Here is a 13706-nt window from a genome sequence, read left to right on the forward strand (position 1 = left end):
CTGGATTAAACAAATCTATGAAATAGCTAACGTCTCACTAGGCCAAATCTCTGTCTGTGCTCCTCCCCGGCCCTCACCCTTGTGTATCAAACAAAGTGACATTTGAAAGAGAGCAGAGAAGGAGAGTGGCCAGATGAAGAGAGGTGCTAGGAGTGAGAGAGCAGGGAGGTAGCCACAGAGCCATCTGGCTGGTGGAGACGGATTTCATTGAATTTTTCTCTCAGGAAATCACAGAAATACCTTAAATGCTGACAGATGAAAAAATCTAAAGCCTTTAAGTATTAGTCCGATATTAAACAAATGTAATCTATTTTTGTCTTCGTTCTCTGCTAAAAGGAGGTCAGTGCTAGTCTGAACTGCTACTGAAGCCCATCAAGGTCTCTTGCAAGACTTGTGTACATTAGAAACACATTATAGCACTTTCCCTCTGTTTTTGTCTCTGAAAAGTCTGTGTCAAGGCTAAAGAGGGAGGTAAATATTTGGGTCACAATTGTGATTTGCTGTAGCTAGGTGAAAGAGCATCCGCTGGGGGCTACAATGCATCAGTGCCTTGGTCTGCTTAGTGACACTAACATCACATAAGCTACTCTGTGGTACAACGAACAACGAGCTTGTCACTCACTTTCCAAACCTATTCTGACATGTTCCAATAAGCTCACAATGATATCTAGCAACTCTAAGATAACCATTACAGAGCTAATTTGGATTTTGTGTGGCCTGTGGAGTCTTTTCTTTGTGGCTTTTGTTTCCGAGAGGGATTTGAGCAAGACTAATCCAACATTTATTGAAAAATAGTTAACCGCTTGAAGAGTGCAAATACTCACACTGCAAATTCTGACTACAGCATGAACTCACGTGATTCATGTGAAACTGTCTTTTACAGCCTATTGTTGTATGACAGTGAAATTGCACTGTAACTAAATTTAATAAAAAATATTTATATTTACGGAAATAAAAACAATTTATATACACCATAATAATTTAATAATATTAATTACTAATTCCAAAACTAATCTGAAAATATAATATCTTCCAGCTAACTTCACATGGTTTCCATCCTATTTATAAAATATTTTATTGGATGTAAATACAACCAAATTGTCCTGATCTCTTTGCAACCCACACAGAAAACATCTCTATCTATAAATTGTACCTCCTTTAACAAGTCCCCATAATCTTTACCTTTGATCAAACATTATACAACTTTTCTCAATAAAACTCAGGTGCATTACCAGAAAATGAAATTTTCTGATTCCCTTGTCTTCAGTGAATGAGTCACCCCCTCTAACACCGTGTACTATGTAATGACTTAACATACCGTACATTGTCACCTGCAACAAAGCACCAATAAATGTGCAATTCTGCTTTGTGACATTTACAGAACTCTTATAGGAGCTGTCAGTGAAATACCAATAGTGTTTGAGAGGTAAAGAAAGAAAGTCTTTCCCGCAGCAGAACAATGACAACAACGTCGTGTGCTTGCCTGCACTAGTTTCTCTCCTATCATTGAATGAGGGATAGTCTTCCCTGCACACAACCCATTGTCCTCACAGAATGCAATTTTTGTTTTGAACAATAATTCTTGAACAGTATGAACCAGCGATACTGTGTTCATTATTATGCTACAGCCTGAAAGACACACCGCCACTCTTTTTCTCATGCTTACACATTTCTGTCTCTGACCTTCTGTCTCAGAAATGGTAACTAACTGCAAAATGCGTCTTCTTTTCTTGTGGAAGAACTGTGAAAAGGCCTACTAACCAAACATACGCTATTTCACACAAACACAAACCCTTTATCAGACAAATGCCGTCAGAAACTAAATAAGAGGGATAAGCAGTGTGGTGGCACAAAATAACAGGTCCTAAGATACCTGAAACCCTAATAGTAATATTGGGTGCCAAGTGAAGCAGACACACTCCCTAGAAAGCCATCAGTCATAATATTTACTCTTTACTTGTCCTCTGTTTATTTTTTCTGTGTTCTTTCCCCTCTTTTTCACCCTCACATGTCTTGCCAACAAACGCTCATTGGTAACACAGTGTCTAATTTGACAAACGGTTCACTGACATATTCCTTTGAAAAGAAAAGTTTCATAGGACACAGACAGAGAGAAAGACAGAATAGAAAGGATAGTAACAGTGATGAATGTTCAGTTTATCAGGCTTTGCACTTGCTCACCAAAGATCATGGAGAACATGTCAACCCCAAAAACACAAGTGAAAATCCGCCTTCAGATCTTCACCCAATCCTGGCTTAAGTCTTTTTTCCCCCTCTCTCGATGTTTCCTGGATTTCGTCATGCTTCATTTTTACACAACTGGCTACTTTTTCCAACAGATGGTTCAGACGTCTTTTAGACACCACAAACTGAATTAGCTCTCAGACAGGTCGTCCTCTATGTATCATATCCACTGGGTGGAGGGTCTTGAGAAAGTTACAAGACCCTTGAAGTTTTGTGGATTATACACACATTTATCGAAATGACCATCGCACGCCCGACATTTAAACCAAGCAGAAGTCCAACTGTGACATGTCTCCTATTTCTTTGTCCAGGAAATGTGCTTAAGAGTAAGCAGAATATATCTTGGAAGAAATATGAAGTGTGGGAGTCTACAGGCTCCCAGCAGGTCACCTTTTAGAGAAATGGAATGGAAGAACAGCACGGATGGTGCAATATCTTATCCGTCAGAAAATCCAGGCCTGGGCTTTCTCCTCCTGATTTCCAGTCACCCATTCTCCCTCCATTTCCCCCGTCTGCTAAGGATGCACGTGTATCTGTGCAGACTTTGGCTTGGTCTGATTTATGGCTATGTGGATGTAGAAAAAGAATCAAATGAATAGCCTGCATGTGTTCTTTATTTATAGCCAACACAAATGAAAAGTGAGCTCATCTTCACCCTCATGGTTTTTTCCTCCTTTCTTACTTTCTCTCTGCCTACACAACCACCTCACAAGTGAAGCATCTTGAAAGAGTTATGGTCACCACTCGACCACAAGAAAGGCAAGTGTCTGCCCCTTAGGACCATGCTGATTTGGAGAAGACTTTGCAAACGAGGAACACAGTGTCCATAAGATACTGTTCATGGACAGAAAGTACTAAATACTGTTAAAATCTAGCTGGCTGTGAATTAGGTGTAGTTCAAAAGTGTCTTCCTGTACAATTCAATTTTGTTTTTAAATAAATGCCCTATTATTACTCTTTAACATGGTAGCCTGGTATTATAATAACTCAAAGAATATTTTAATCAACATGTCAATTATTTATCTGTATAATTGCATGTTGTCTTGATTTAATTATTTCATAATTGTAAGTATATATTGATACCTAATCATTTCCCTAGGATTTCCTGAAATTCTTGTCTTTGGATAATTCTGGAAACACTGAATGAGCTGAATAATACAAATTGTTACAATATAATAAATTAGATAATGACATGCAATATTTGCAACCAGCTGCTCCAGGACAAAGCTATCAGTGTCTACCTTATAAAACCCAGTCAACCATAATAATTAATATAATTATTTGGGCTTCGAGTATCTTTCTCTGTACCCACAAGACAATGGAATAGAATATATGATAGTACGATGTGAAAGAATGGATGTTAAAGCAGAATTGCACTGTAGGTATGAAGTAGTACAACAGAAGGTAGACTGTGGAAATTCCTCTTTTCCAAAGGGAGGGCATTTCTTTTCCTTTAGAGAGATCCTTACTGCATGATAAGAGAAACAAAATTACAGTGCAAAATTAATTAAGATCCAGCAAAACGATTAGTGGATTAGTCTGGCATTAATTGAAAATCTGACGAGGACCATATATCACAAAGATTAGGAACATCTGAGCCTCTTGTGTTCCGGGAAACAATATCAGGAGGGAACTTTCACATCTTCACACCCTATCCTCCACACACATACATAAACACTGATACTCTTCTTGTACCCCATACATAAAAATAGAAAATCAACAGTTTCTGACTTCCACAGCTATCCTTTTGAGCTATTTTGGGGTCTTTGCCAGCTAAGCAGGCCAACACTTCAAATGCACTTTCACCTTCATATTTGCAATGAGGAGAAAGGAGCAGCGATTGCATAGCCGTGGGGTTAGCAGGCTGCGGATTTCTTTTCTCCAAGCATGTGCCCCCCGTCCCTCCCCCGGCGTCCATCAGGTGGTATAAGTACCTTGTGTGTTACTGAAGGCAAAGAGACAAGAGAGATGCCCTCCCTGGGCCTAGCAGGCACACCATGTCTGCCTGTCTCTTCAGCCTTCAGGCTCTAGATGTCCAATAAAGGTAATCCCCCCTCAACAACACACACAGTTCAGTGGATGGTTTAGTGTCTTTTGGCAGACGTGGTTGGTGGGCTGACAGGAAGGTATGGATTTGAACTGGATGAGGTCATTTTTTTTTACCTGCAGAGGTTGTAATGAAGTAGTGTTGTGCTGCAGGGAAGAACTCTGAGTGAAAGAAGAGTACGAGGAAGACATCTGTATGTGAATCTCCTCCGAGAGCACAAACTATCTCTGTCAGTCTTATCAGTCTCGCGTTCCATCCTTTCCTTAATTATATATATGAGGGTTTACATGTACATATGTGCTTGGAAGAGAGATCAGGCTGGTATGTGCATGCTGTGTGTATTTATGTTTGTAAGCAGAAGGATCCTGGTAGAAGCCAGATAGCCACCGCCATCACTCACACCAACAGTGAGTCTTCGACTTTGCTGAGCCCTTACTCTGAGATAAGGCATTTGGATCCCTTAGGCTCTGCAGTTTGATCAATCTGCAGATTTACAGCCACCACTGCAGCACACTGATGAAGCATAAGAGCAGTAAATTCTGCTCCCCTCATAGAAAACTCTCCACTCTATCTCTCTCATGTATTGATGTAACACCCTTGAAATCTTTCCTTTCTAGTTTCGGCAGAATAACTAGCAAGTGGCTGATCTTAATCACCTAAGACTTGTTCCTCTCTGTGTTTCTGTTCATATTACTGTTTCTTCACACATTTGCTGTACATCTAATACTTCCCAGGAATTGCACAATTTCTCATTTACATCTCTTAATGTCAGTGCCGATCTGTCAGGCGCTCAGCAAGACTCTGTCTCTCCGCCCTCTGAGAAGCTTCCCCGTGTAACTGAATTTTCACTGCTGCGAATATTTGATGCTCATCACGACTTAAATGGCAGGGGTTGTTCTTCTTGTATTTAGATTCATATCCCTCTCAGTCTCTTCTCAAGTTCTCTTAATAACTTTTAATGCTCTGGGTTTGGAGTCTTTTTCATCTTTCTTCATTCATTTTTGACAGTCTTTACTCTACGTACTGCCAACTTTAGAAAGAAATTAGATCTTTCACAAGCAGGATAACATTGGCACTCCTACAAAATATGGATTTGACTAGTTTAGAACAGGATTCTGACCTAATTTTAGTAGTCAGGATGATGCTCATTGAGATCACTGCTGAGTCATCATAACTAGACTTTGGCAAAATCCGTTGCCTGCCAAGTTTCAATCAGGTGCTGATGGCAAACATAGACCCCTTCAGCTCTTCACAGGGTATTCTATGATTCTGCAGAGGCAGAGCACACCTGAGTGGGGCTGAAAAAGCCTCAACCTTAGGGCTGTCACTTGAGACATGATAAAGTCTCCAGAGTATTAAAGGCATGGAGGTGATGAAGCAAGCACAAAGCCTGGATCCCCTACTCCTGCATTGTGAGTAGGGGGGCTGGGTAAAAGGATAAACGGGGACTTAATGGTAACCTGCCTAACCTCCTGACCCTACTTTGTTGGAAGGCAGAAACCAGGGGTACCCAACTGAGGCTCCATTCAGGAATAATAAAAGCTCAAAGCTTGGATATCCGACATGTGGTTCAAATTCCTCCCATCTTTACAAGGACTTGGTGAAGGCCCTTGTCACAGGTATACAAAGAAGAGAAAGTTCTTCTACTTGTATTGCAATATTTGTTATCTCCTAACCAACATATGTCACCATTATGTTTGCTATCTGCATATCACCTTTACGACTTTCCTCAAGGCATGTATTTTGAGGACTGCTAAATTTCCAGAAATACCCATGTCACAAAATTAATATTCCAAGCAGAGCTCTCTTTTCCTAAATGTCTGGCAACTGTGGTCAGTATTTATGAATTTGATGTACACAGTTACTAATCTAAGGCAGTCAGAGCAGGTGGGGGGTGAGATCATTACTCCTGGTAAAGCTGACATCTAAGGCCCGGAGCAGGATAAAAACACTCTGATCTCCTTCCCACATGCTCTACAGCCTTGGAACTTTCCTTCAGCAGCCAGATTCCTACTGATGGTGGATCAAACGAGCCTTTACTTCCCTCGAATGAGTCCTTCCTCATTTACTCCCATCGTGAGCATCCTTTCTCTCTATGAAATGTCAGGGAAATACCAGCTCTCTTTACTTACTTGTGTATATTTCCTCCTTGTTAAGTCCTGTGTGTATTCAGTGCCAATGGTTGTCTGGGCTCACCAGACATTTCTACAAGAGGGTAGAAGAGTGAAAGCACAGAGGCTTTCAGGCTCTCCCGTCTGTACAGTTTGCTCTGCACCTATTGCCCTATAGGGGGAGCCATGACCTCACGTTCCTGCTATCATACTCTTCCTCTGTTCCAGCTCTTCTGCTGTTCTGTTTCACATTGCTTCCAGTGTTGTACTTAAAAACAACTCCAGGCTCAAGCTTGGCCCCAGCACTGTGAACACATCAGAAGCAGAATATACTTTGATCAAGTGCAATGCATCTTTCACAGTGACGTGGTAGAACAGACGGGCAGCAACATGCAGCAGGTAATGATAAGTGATTTATGTGCTTTTGCTTGAACAATGGGCCTTAGCGGCTGAGTAATGGGTATCACTGTCAGTCAATCTGACTGCTGCTCTACGGAAACTAAAGTATGTGGCATTACACTGTGGTTGGATACAGAGCAGACAGAAGCAATATCTCAGGAGTGTTCACCCATTACGTCTGTGAAGCCCATCGTGGCTGAAAAACAAACCAAAACCATTTCTTCTGCAATGCAATGAAACAGATATATTTCTTTGAATTATTTCTAAATTAAAATCAAGTGTTAAGAAGAAACACAACAAATAAATAAAATAGAATTAATACAATAATGTTTTTTTGCTTTTGTTTATTATATTATTATTATTTATTATTTGAATTTATTATTAAAGGATAGCCTCTTGAGATGCATCATCTCATTTTCAAGAGGGTCTTTTCAAGATGTTAATCCATGAGTTTGTTTCATGAGAGTGTTTATGAATGTATCTCTCACCTTTTATAGAAAACATATCTTTTCTGATCTTATCCCTATGAAATTCCTTTCTGTAAATTGTTTGTTTTTAATTAGAAAAAAAGATTATATAGAATAGACTATATTTATCACCATACATTTAGTCTATTTTCACCAGCTACAGACTTTTTCCAGATCCCAGTAGAACACTAAGTGGACAATAGATCATTTCTCTGTATTGCAGCCTCTAAACTTGCTCAGTACTTAAGCACTGAAGACAGACAATGTCTAAATGTGCATGTAAGTGCATATGGCTGAATGCTAGTGAGGATACACTATTGCTCTGACCCTGTTTGAGCTGCAAGGCAAATACACCATGTGCTCTGAATAAACAACATAAAGAAGGGGTTATTCAATGGATCTCTGTTTTCCTGAGATAAGTGTGGCTTAAACACAGAAGCATCAAATGTGGAGAGAAAAAAAAGAAGGATTTTGATGTTTGGCCTGACCCAGAGATTATACATGCCCATGGAGTGATGTGCTTCATGGCCTGGGTGACATAAGGCTATTGGCAGGATGTTGGTTGTTGTTTGCAGTCCTTCATGCAAGAGGAATTGTTTTTCCTGAGGCAAGGTATACATCTGCATGTCTTTGATGCTGTGCTACGGTTGATTCACATATTGGGTCTGGGGTCTGCTGGGCAAATCACTCCCTAAATATCTTAACACATTATCCTGAACTGGACAATTATCTTTCAGCAGACAGTTGTACTGTCACCATGATACAGAAACATTCACTGTGTGTCCACTAGGTATTTCTGTGTGACCACCACAAAATGACAATAATGACATTATGGCCATTTTTAAATCATCTGATTTTGGTTGTTTTTTAAGAAATCATAGAAAATCAATGAGTAAAGCTACAAAGCATCTTCACAATGTAATACTGCCAGCCTAAAGATCCGCCACTCTTGCATTCACACCGTTGTATTCATAAATTAATTTCGCTACATGCTGAATGCTGGCATCAGACATAAATTGTGAGGTACTTAATCGGCAAATATGCTCGTAAATCCTAGGCTAGAATGTTGATTTGAAAAAAAATTAACCATTCTGCATTCCCTTAACACAGGAGCACAAAGTTGAATTCAGTTTTTTTTTTTTGTTTATTTCAATGTGATCCCATAATAAAATGGGATATGCATATTATTCGTGCAGTATTTTATAAAATTGTATGTTACTTAAAAAGGTGTGCATGTGCACCCGCACACATGCACATGGGTCTTTGTACAGAAAATTGATAATATACCCACCAGCTCATACTGGACTCCGCCACTGTGGGCAGCAAAGGAAGGGTGGATTTTGTGACCCATCTGCTCACATCTATTCCACTATATATGGGTATAATATCCCTTTGCCCCATGTTGACCACGGACTAATAATTGCAAATCCACATAGACCCACTCATTATTTTCTAAATATGCAGCAACACAAACACCACACACTATAAAATGCATACTTGCAGGTGCAAACGCATATGCATGCTCATGTGCACCTATTAGCATATTACATTTGCATGAATTCATTTGACCAGGCAAATATTGATGATTTGTCCTAACTTATTGTGTAAAAATAATAATCTGATGATTGCCAATGTCTAATTGCCACAGTTGGGTGTGTGTGTGTCTCTCTCTCCGCTATTAGAGCGACTGGGTCCTAGCTCATTACTCTGGCAGAGAGAGGCTGCTTTATCTACAATCTGGCCCATTTTAAATGCTAGCCTATTTTTAAATGGGTTCCTACAGTACACACCGCCTTGTTAGCAGCAAAGAGCATAATCTCTCACTAGGCTTTACTACACTATCTCTCTAACTACCCAAGTTTTTCTCTCACTTATTGCCTTCCTTGTTGTTGCCTCAGATAATTAATGAATGGGAGACGATGTGTTGTCTTTTCTCAATGTAAATAATGGTCATGTCCATGAAATGGTAGTGAATTTAAACAAAACAACAACCAACAACTGTAAATTAAGAATAGTTTATGTTACCTGTCTTCAAATGTAACACCTGACTAGAATACTCAGTACACCAATAGACTGGTGAAAGCACTCCACTCTATGTAGAGGTGTTGAGCAGTTAAATGGGCAATTGTATTTCCCTCAGTACTGAAGATTTACTCTGTTGTCTCACATCTACAAAATGATCTACAGTGAGATTTCAGAGAACCGCTTCCCTCTGGAGCAAATCTTCAGAGCTTTTACTTAAAATGCTTCAAGGATTTTCACATTGTCCATCTTCCTCGCTCTGCCTGCCACTTTCTCTCAAACCCTCCCTTTTCTCTTCCATCTGTTTCTCTTTGTCCTCTGTTACTAAGGATAAGATCAGCTCTTTTGCTTTTCTTGCTTTCCTCCATCACTCTCTCTCCCTCTCTTTTTCTCTCTCTCATGGCGTGCAGGGGATACTTGGCCGACACCCAATTTGCAGGCGATGTGTTGTAATTGCTTTTTGTTGGTGGTTAAAAAAAACCCAACCTCCTCCTAAATTCATTCTAGTGCATTTGTTTGTCGCTGCATCCTTGAATGTGTGTACATGATATGCATTTCAATCTGTTGGTGATGTCGGACATGCACATGTTCATGTGATATCTTTGTCTCCAATTGTGTTTGCTTCGATTACACTGTAAAACCTGTCCACAGAGTGTTTTTTTTTATGTCTCAAGTATTCGCATACTTCGATGGTACATCTCCGCATTTGCATGTCTGACAATTGGCTGCAGGAATCTGCTGTGAAGGACAGTCTCTTTGTCTTTGGAGGGAACTCATTAGGTGTGCAGACGTTTGCACCATCCTCTTTAGTGCGTACTCCGTCAACACCATTTGTGCATTTCATTTTTCACGCCTGTTCTTTCACTCCACTCCCTCTGCATCACCCCCACCACCCCGTCATCCCCAGCCCTCCTGTCACTCTTCCCCCTCCTCCCCCTTCCCCTCTCCTTCTCCATCCCCTCGTCTTGGGCCAGTGCAAATCTAGAGCATTCTACTGCAAGGGCTGATATTTCTGAAGCCAAGCAACACATACATTTATGTTTCAAGCACCCATGACTGTGACGGACATGTATATAATGTTATCAGACTCAGTCAGACATGCCAGCTCTCTACTGTTGTTCATTTGAAAGCTATTTAATGTGTCAGACCCATGTGTGGTGGATACCTACAGTGGTTCTTTCCTCTACCATGACTCTTATTTTGCAGGTGTTGACACACTACTGCACATGAATATGAAACACGTTTTAGATTTAAATTCAAGGTATTTAGCTGATACTCTTATCCAGAGTGACTTTCAAAGAGCAAGCAGCATGGGGGTTGTCAGTGTCTCGTCGTAGCAAATTCCAGACTTTCATGGCAGTTGCAGGGATTGATCCTGTGACATTTTGGATGTCAGATTTCATACAATATTCTCTGAGAATATAATGCAGCAGCACTGAGAGGCTGTATTAACTGTATTCATACATGAAGTGCAGTGAGATGCTACTGATGAAGCAAAGTGTTTAAATTTATTTTTAGTTTAGCAAGTTCAGCTTTCTAAACCCATGGGGGGTAGTCTATCTTTATCTGATAATCGGACGTGTCCTCTCTTTCCTCTCTGCGCTCCAGCTGAAGAAATCTCTTACTCTTTGAGTATACAGCCAGTCACCGGCTCCTGAGCCCTGTACCCGCATCATACCGTCTTCCATCCATCTTCAGAGACAGTTTCTCGTTTTGAAAGGACCAGCAGTTCAACTGCACATTGTAAATGTCTCAACATTTCACTATTCTTTAGCAGATTTAAATGGTAGCCAGATGCATGCTTCACTTTAACAATTTAGCTTATGTATACTGACAGGCTAAAGATATAAAAGAACAAACTAACAAAAGCTCTCATATGGGTAAGTCTTCATTTCTTAGGACAGGTAAGTAACTGGCTGCTGTTTTCATTTATTTACACTTATTTATTGGCTTAAAAGAAGTCAAATGCATCAGCCTACAAAGCCTCCATTACATATATTTAAAATGTAAAAATATCAGCCGTGCAATTAATTTTTGTAAAAGTTGCAGAATGTGATCTCCCTCTATGTTGCTAAAACACCCAGATTTCCAGGAAACACCTCAGTGTTTTCAATAGTGATGATATTGATAGACAAAAACACAGATCCAGAGGAATTTCTTTGGTGAGAGAGCTGGGATGAGTCACTTATTGAGGATGTGATGCTCTGCTGTAGCCCCAGTTTGTAATTTATGTTTTGTAAGTTGCTACTATACAAATCACCATTTTAAACATTTTTCCTTCCTTCTGACTCAGACCTCAGGAATATACTGTAGGTGTTATGATCATCAACTAAATGACTACATCACAAAAGTGCCTGAAATTAAACACTTTAAAGTTGCACGTACTCAGACAACACTACCTAAACCACCTCTGACACTGCTATAGCGTGCCCACTTCAGGTTTGAGGGCGACGTGGTGTGTTTTGCTGTGTTGGTGGAGGTCCAAAGCGGCTCTTCAAAATTAAACTGTGGAAAAGCCCCACAGTAAACATTGGCTTAGCTGGTGCCACTGGCAAATCGGGTCGGATGTGCAAAAGTCACCTTGACAGTTTCCACAACAGTGCTGTCATTGGTAGACAGCGATGTCATCCAAATAGATGGTGGGTGTTAAGCGAGTTAAAGGACATCACACACAGTCCAGAGGAGAAACTGCAAATGTTGAAAAAGAATGAGGAAAACAGAGGAAACATGTTTTACCTGTTATTGCAGCAGCCACGGGTAATATCATCTCGTTTATGCACTGTGTGGCTGTGTGTGTAGTACGTGTGCATATATGTAGGTATGCGTTTTCTTGTGGCTTTTTTTGTGCTGTTGATCAAGGCCGTTATGTATTGAATGTATTGAACAATATTGGACCTCTTAAGTCACCTCCCACCACCAGACTTGATGTGCACCACTTCCCCTCATAATAGGGGATTAGTGATTTACCTACATTACTGCAATGCAATATACATGTCAAGCTGACAGATTTTTCATTGTAATATGCACTTTATTCTTCCTTGTAAAAGTTCCCTGTCATATTAAGTGGGATTGAACAGACATAACAAACTGTGACAGCATCTGTGATGAATGATCCTCGAGTCACAATCTGAAATTTCACTGTTTACAATTCCTCAGAAGCAATTTTGTTACATTTATCATAATCTGTGTATGTGAGCTGTCAAAATCAAACATTCTAGTGGGAGACACCACATTCGTTGACTCCAAAATGACTGGATATGCTGACAAACATATCTGGATTATGAAGCTGTTAAACTTGATGAATTTCCTCCCTCCGTCACCACAATCACCAAAACATTTGACACAAAATACAAACACAATTGACTCGACACGTGTACAACTAAATTATTCAATATACGTGATTAACAGCAGTTGTTACATTGTGTGGAAATCTACTTTCCTGAATGCAGGACAAACCCACTGTATATGTATCTTTTTTTAAATCTAACATGTGGTAACCTGCATCTTCAGCTGTGGTTCATCATGAGCCAAGACAGTAAAAATCCCATCTTTAACCTAGAAATGTTCCCCATACTGACTCTGTAATAGCATTGAGTTCCCAGAGAGTCCTGTTGGACTCCTGTTTGGCAGGGGGGCTATTGATTTCATTAAGAAGACGTGTGGAGCACATTACAGAATGATGACTGCTTCATGGGAGGTCAACAAGAAATCAATATGAAATTATATTATAGTTTCGACCAGCTACCAGCTACCACCGGCAACAACCGACTGGAAGGGAAGGATTTTTCCTGCAGGAATTTCTTGTGGGAGTGGAACATGGTGAAGGTAATAAAAGAACTAAGGATTAACCATGGACATGTCTGTCAGTACAATGCTGACCAAGATGAAATGGACCTGCAGACGAAAGAAACAATGATCCCATTGAGAGTCTTCTTCTGTTTGCTGTACTCACTGGCTAAAGTGTGAAAGTAGGGAGAATGGAAAATGTAATGGTACAGATGAACACATTTCTACACAAGGCCTACCTTATCTGGGTTCCAAAAAGAGACAGTTGATCTTAAATACCATCCTAAAATGGCCAAGTCACTCAGTATTTAATAGTGTGCACCTACCCCTTCTCCTAAATCACTCTTGTATAGTACTAACAACAATTTGCAACAGCAAATACTTTTCAGGGAAATGAGACAAGATAAGACGTAACTTTATTTATCCCGAGGGAAATTGTTGTGTAGCAGTTGTAGTACAAAGTAGGAAAGAGTGTAAGTCTATAACTTGTAAATCCAAAATATACACTGAAAAAAAATATAAACAATGCAATGCAAATGGAAAGCAAGCCAGAATACATTTTATTATCAACTTATTAAGGAAACATTTTCAACAAACATATCTGCAAAGTTGCAAAATGTTCAAACTGAA

Source organism: Micropterus salmoides, unplaced genomic scaffold (assembly GCF_014851395.1).
Source record: "Micropterus salmoides isolate LMB-PRFRI ecotype aquatic unplaced genomic scaffold, ASM1485139v1 Ms_hic_scaffold_13, whole genome shotgun sequence".
NCBI classification, from domain to species: domain Eukaryota; kingdom Metazoa; phylum Chordata; class Actinopteri; order Centrarchiformes; family Centrarchidae; genus Micropterus; species Micropterus salmoides.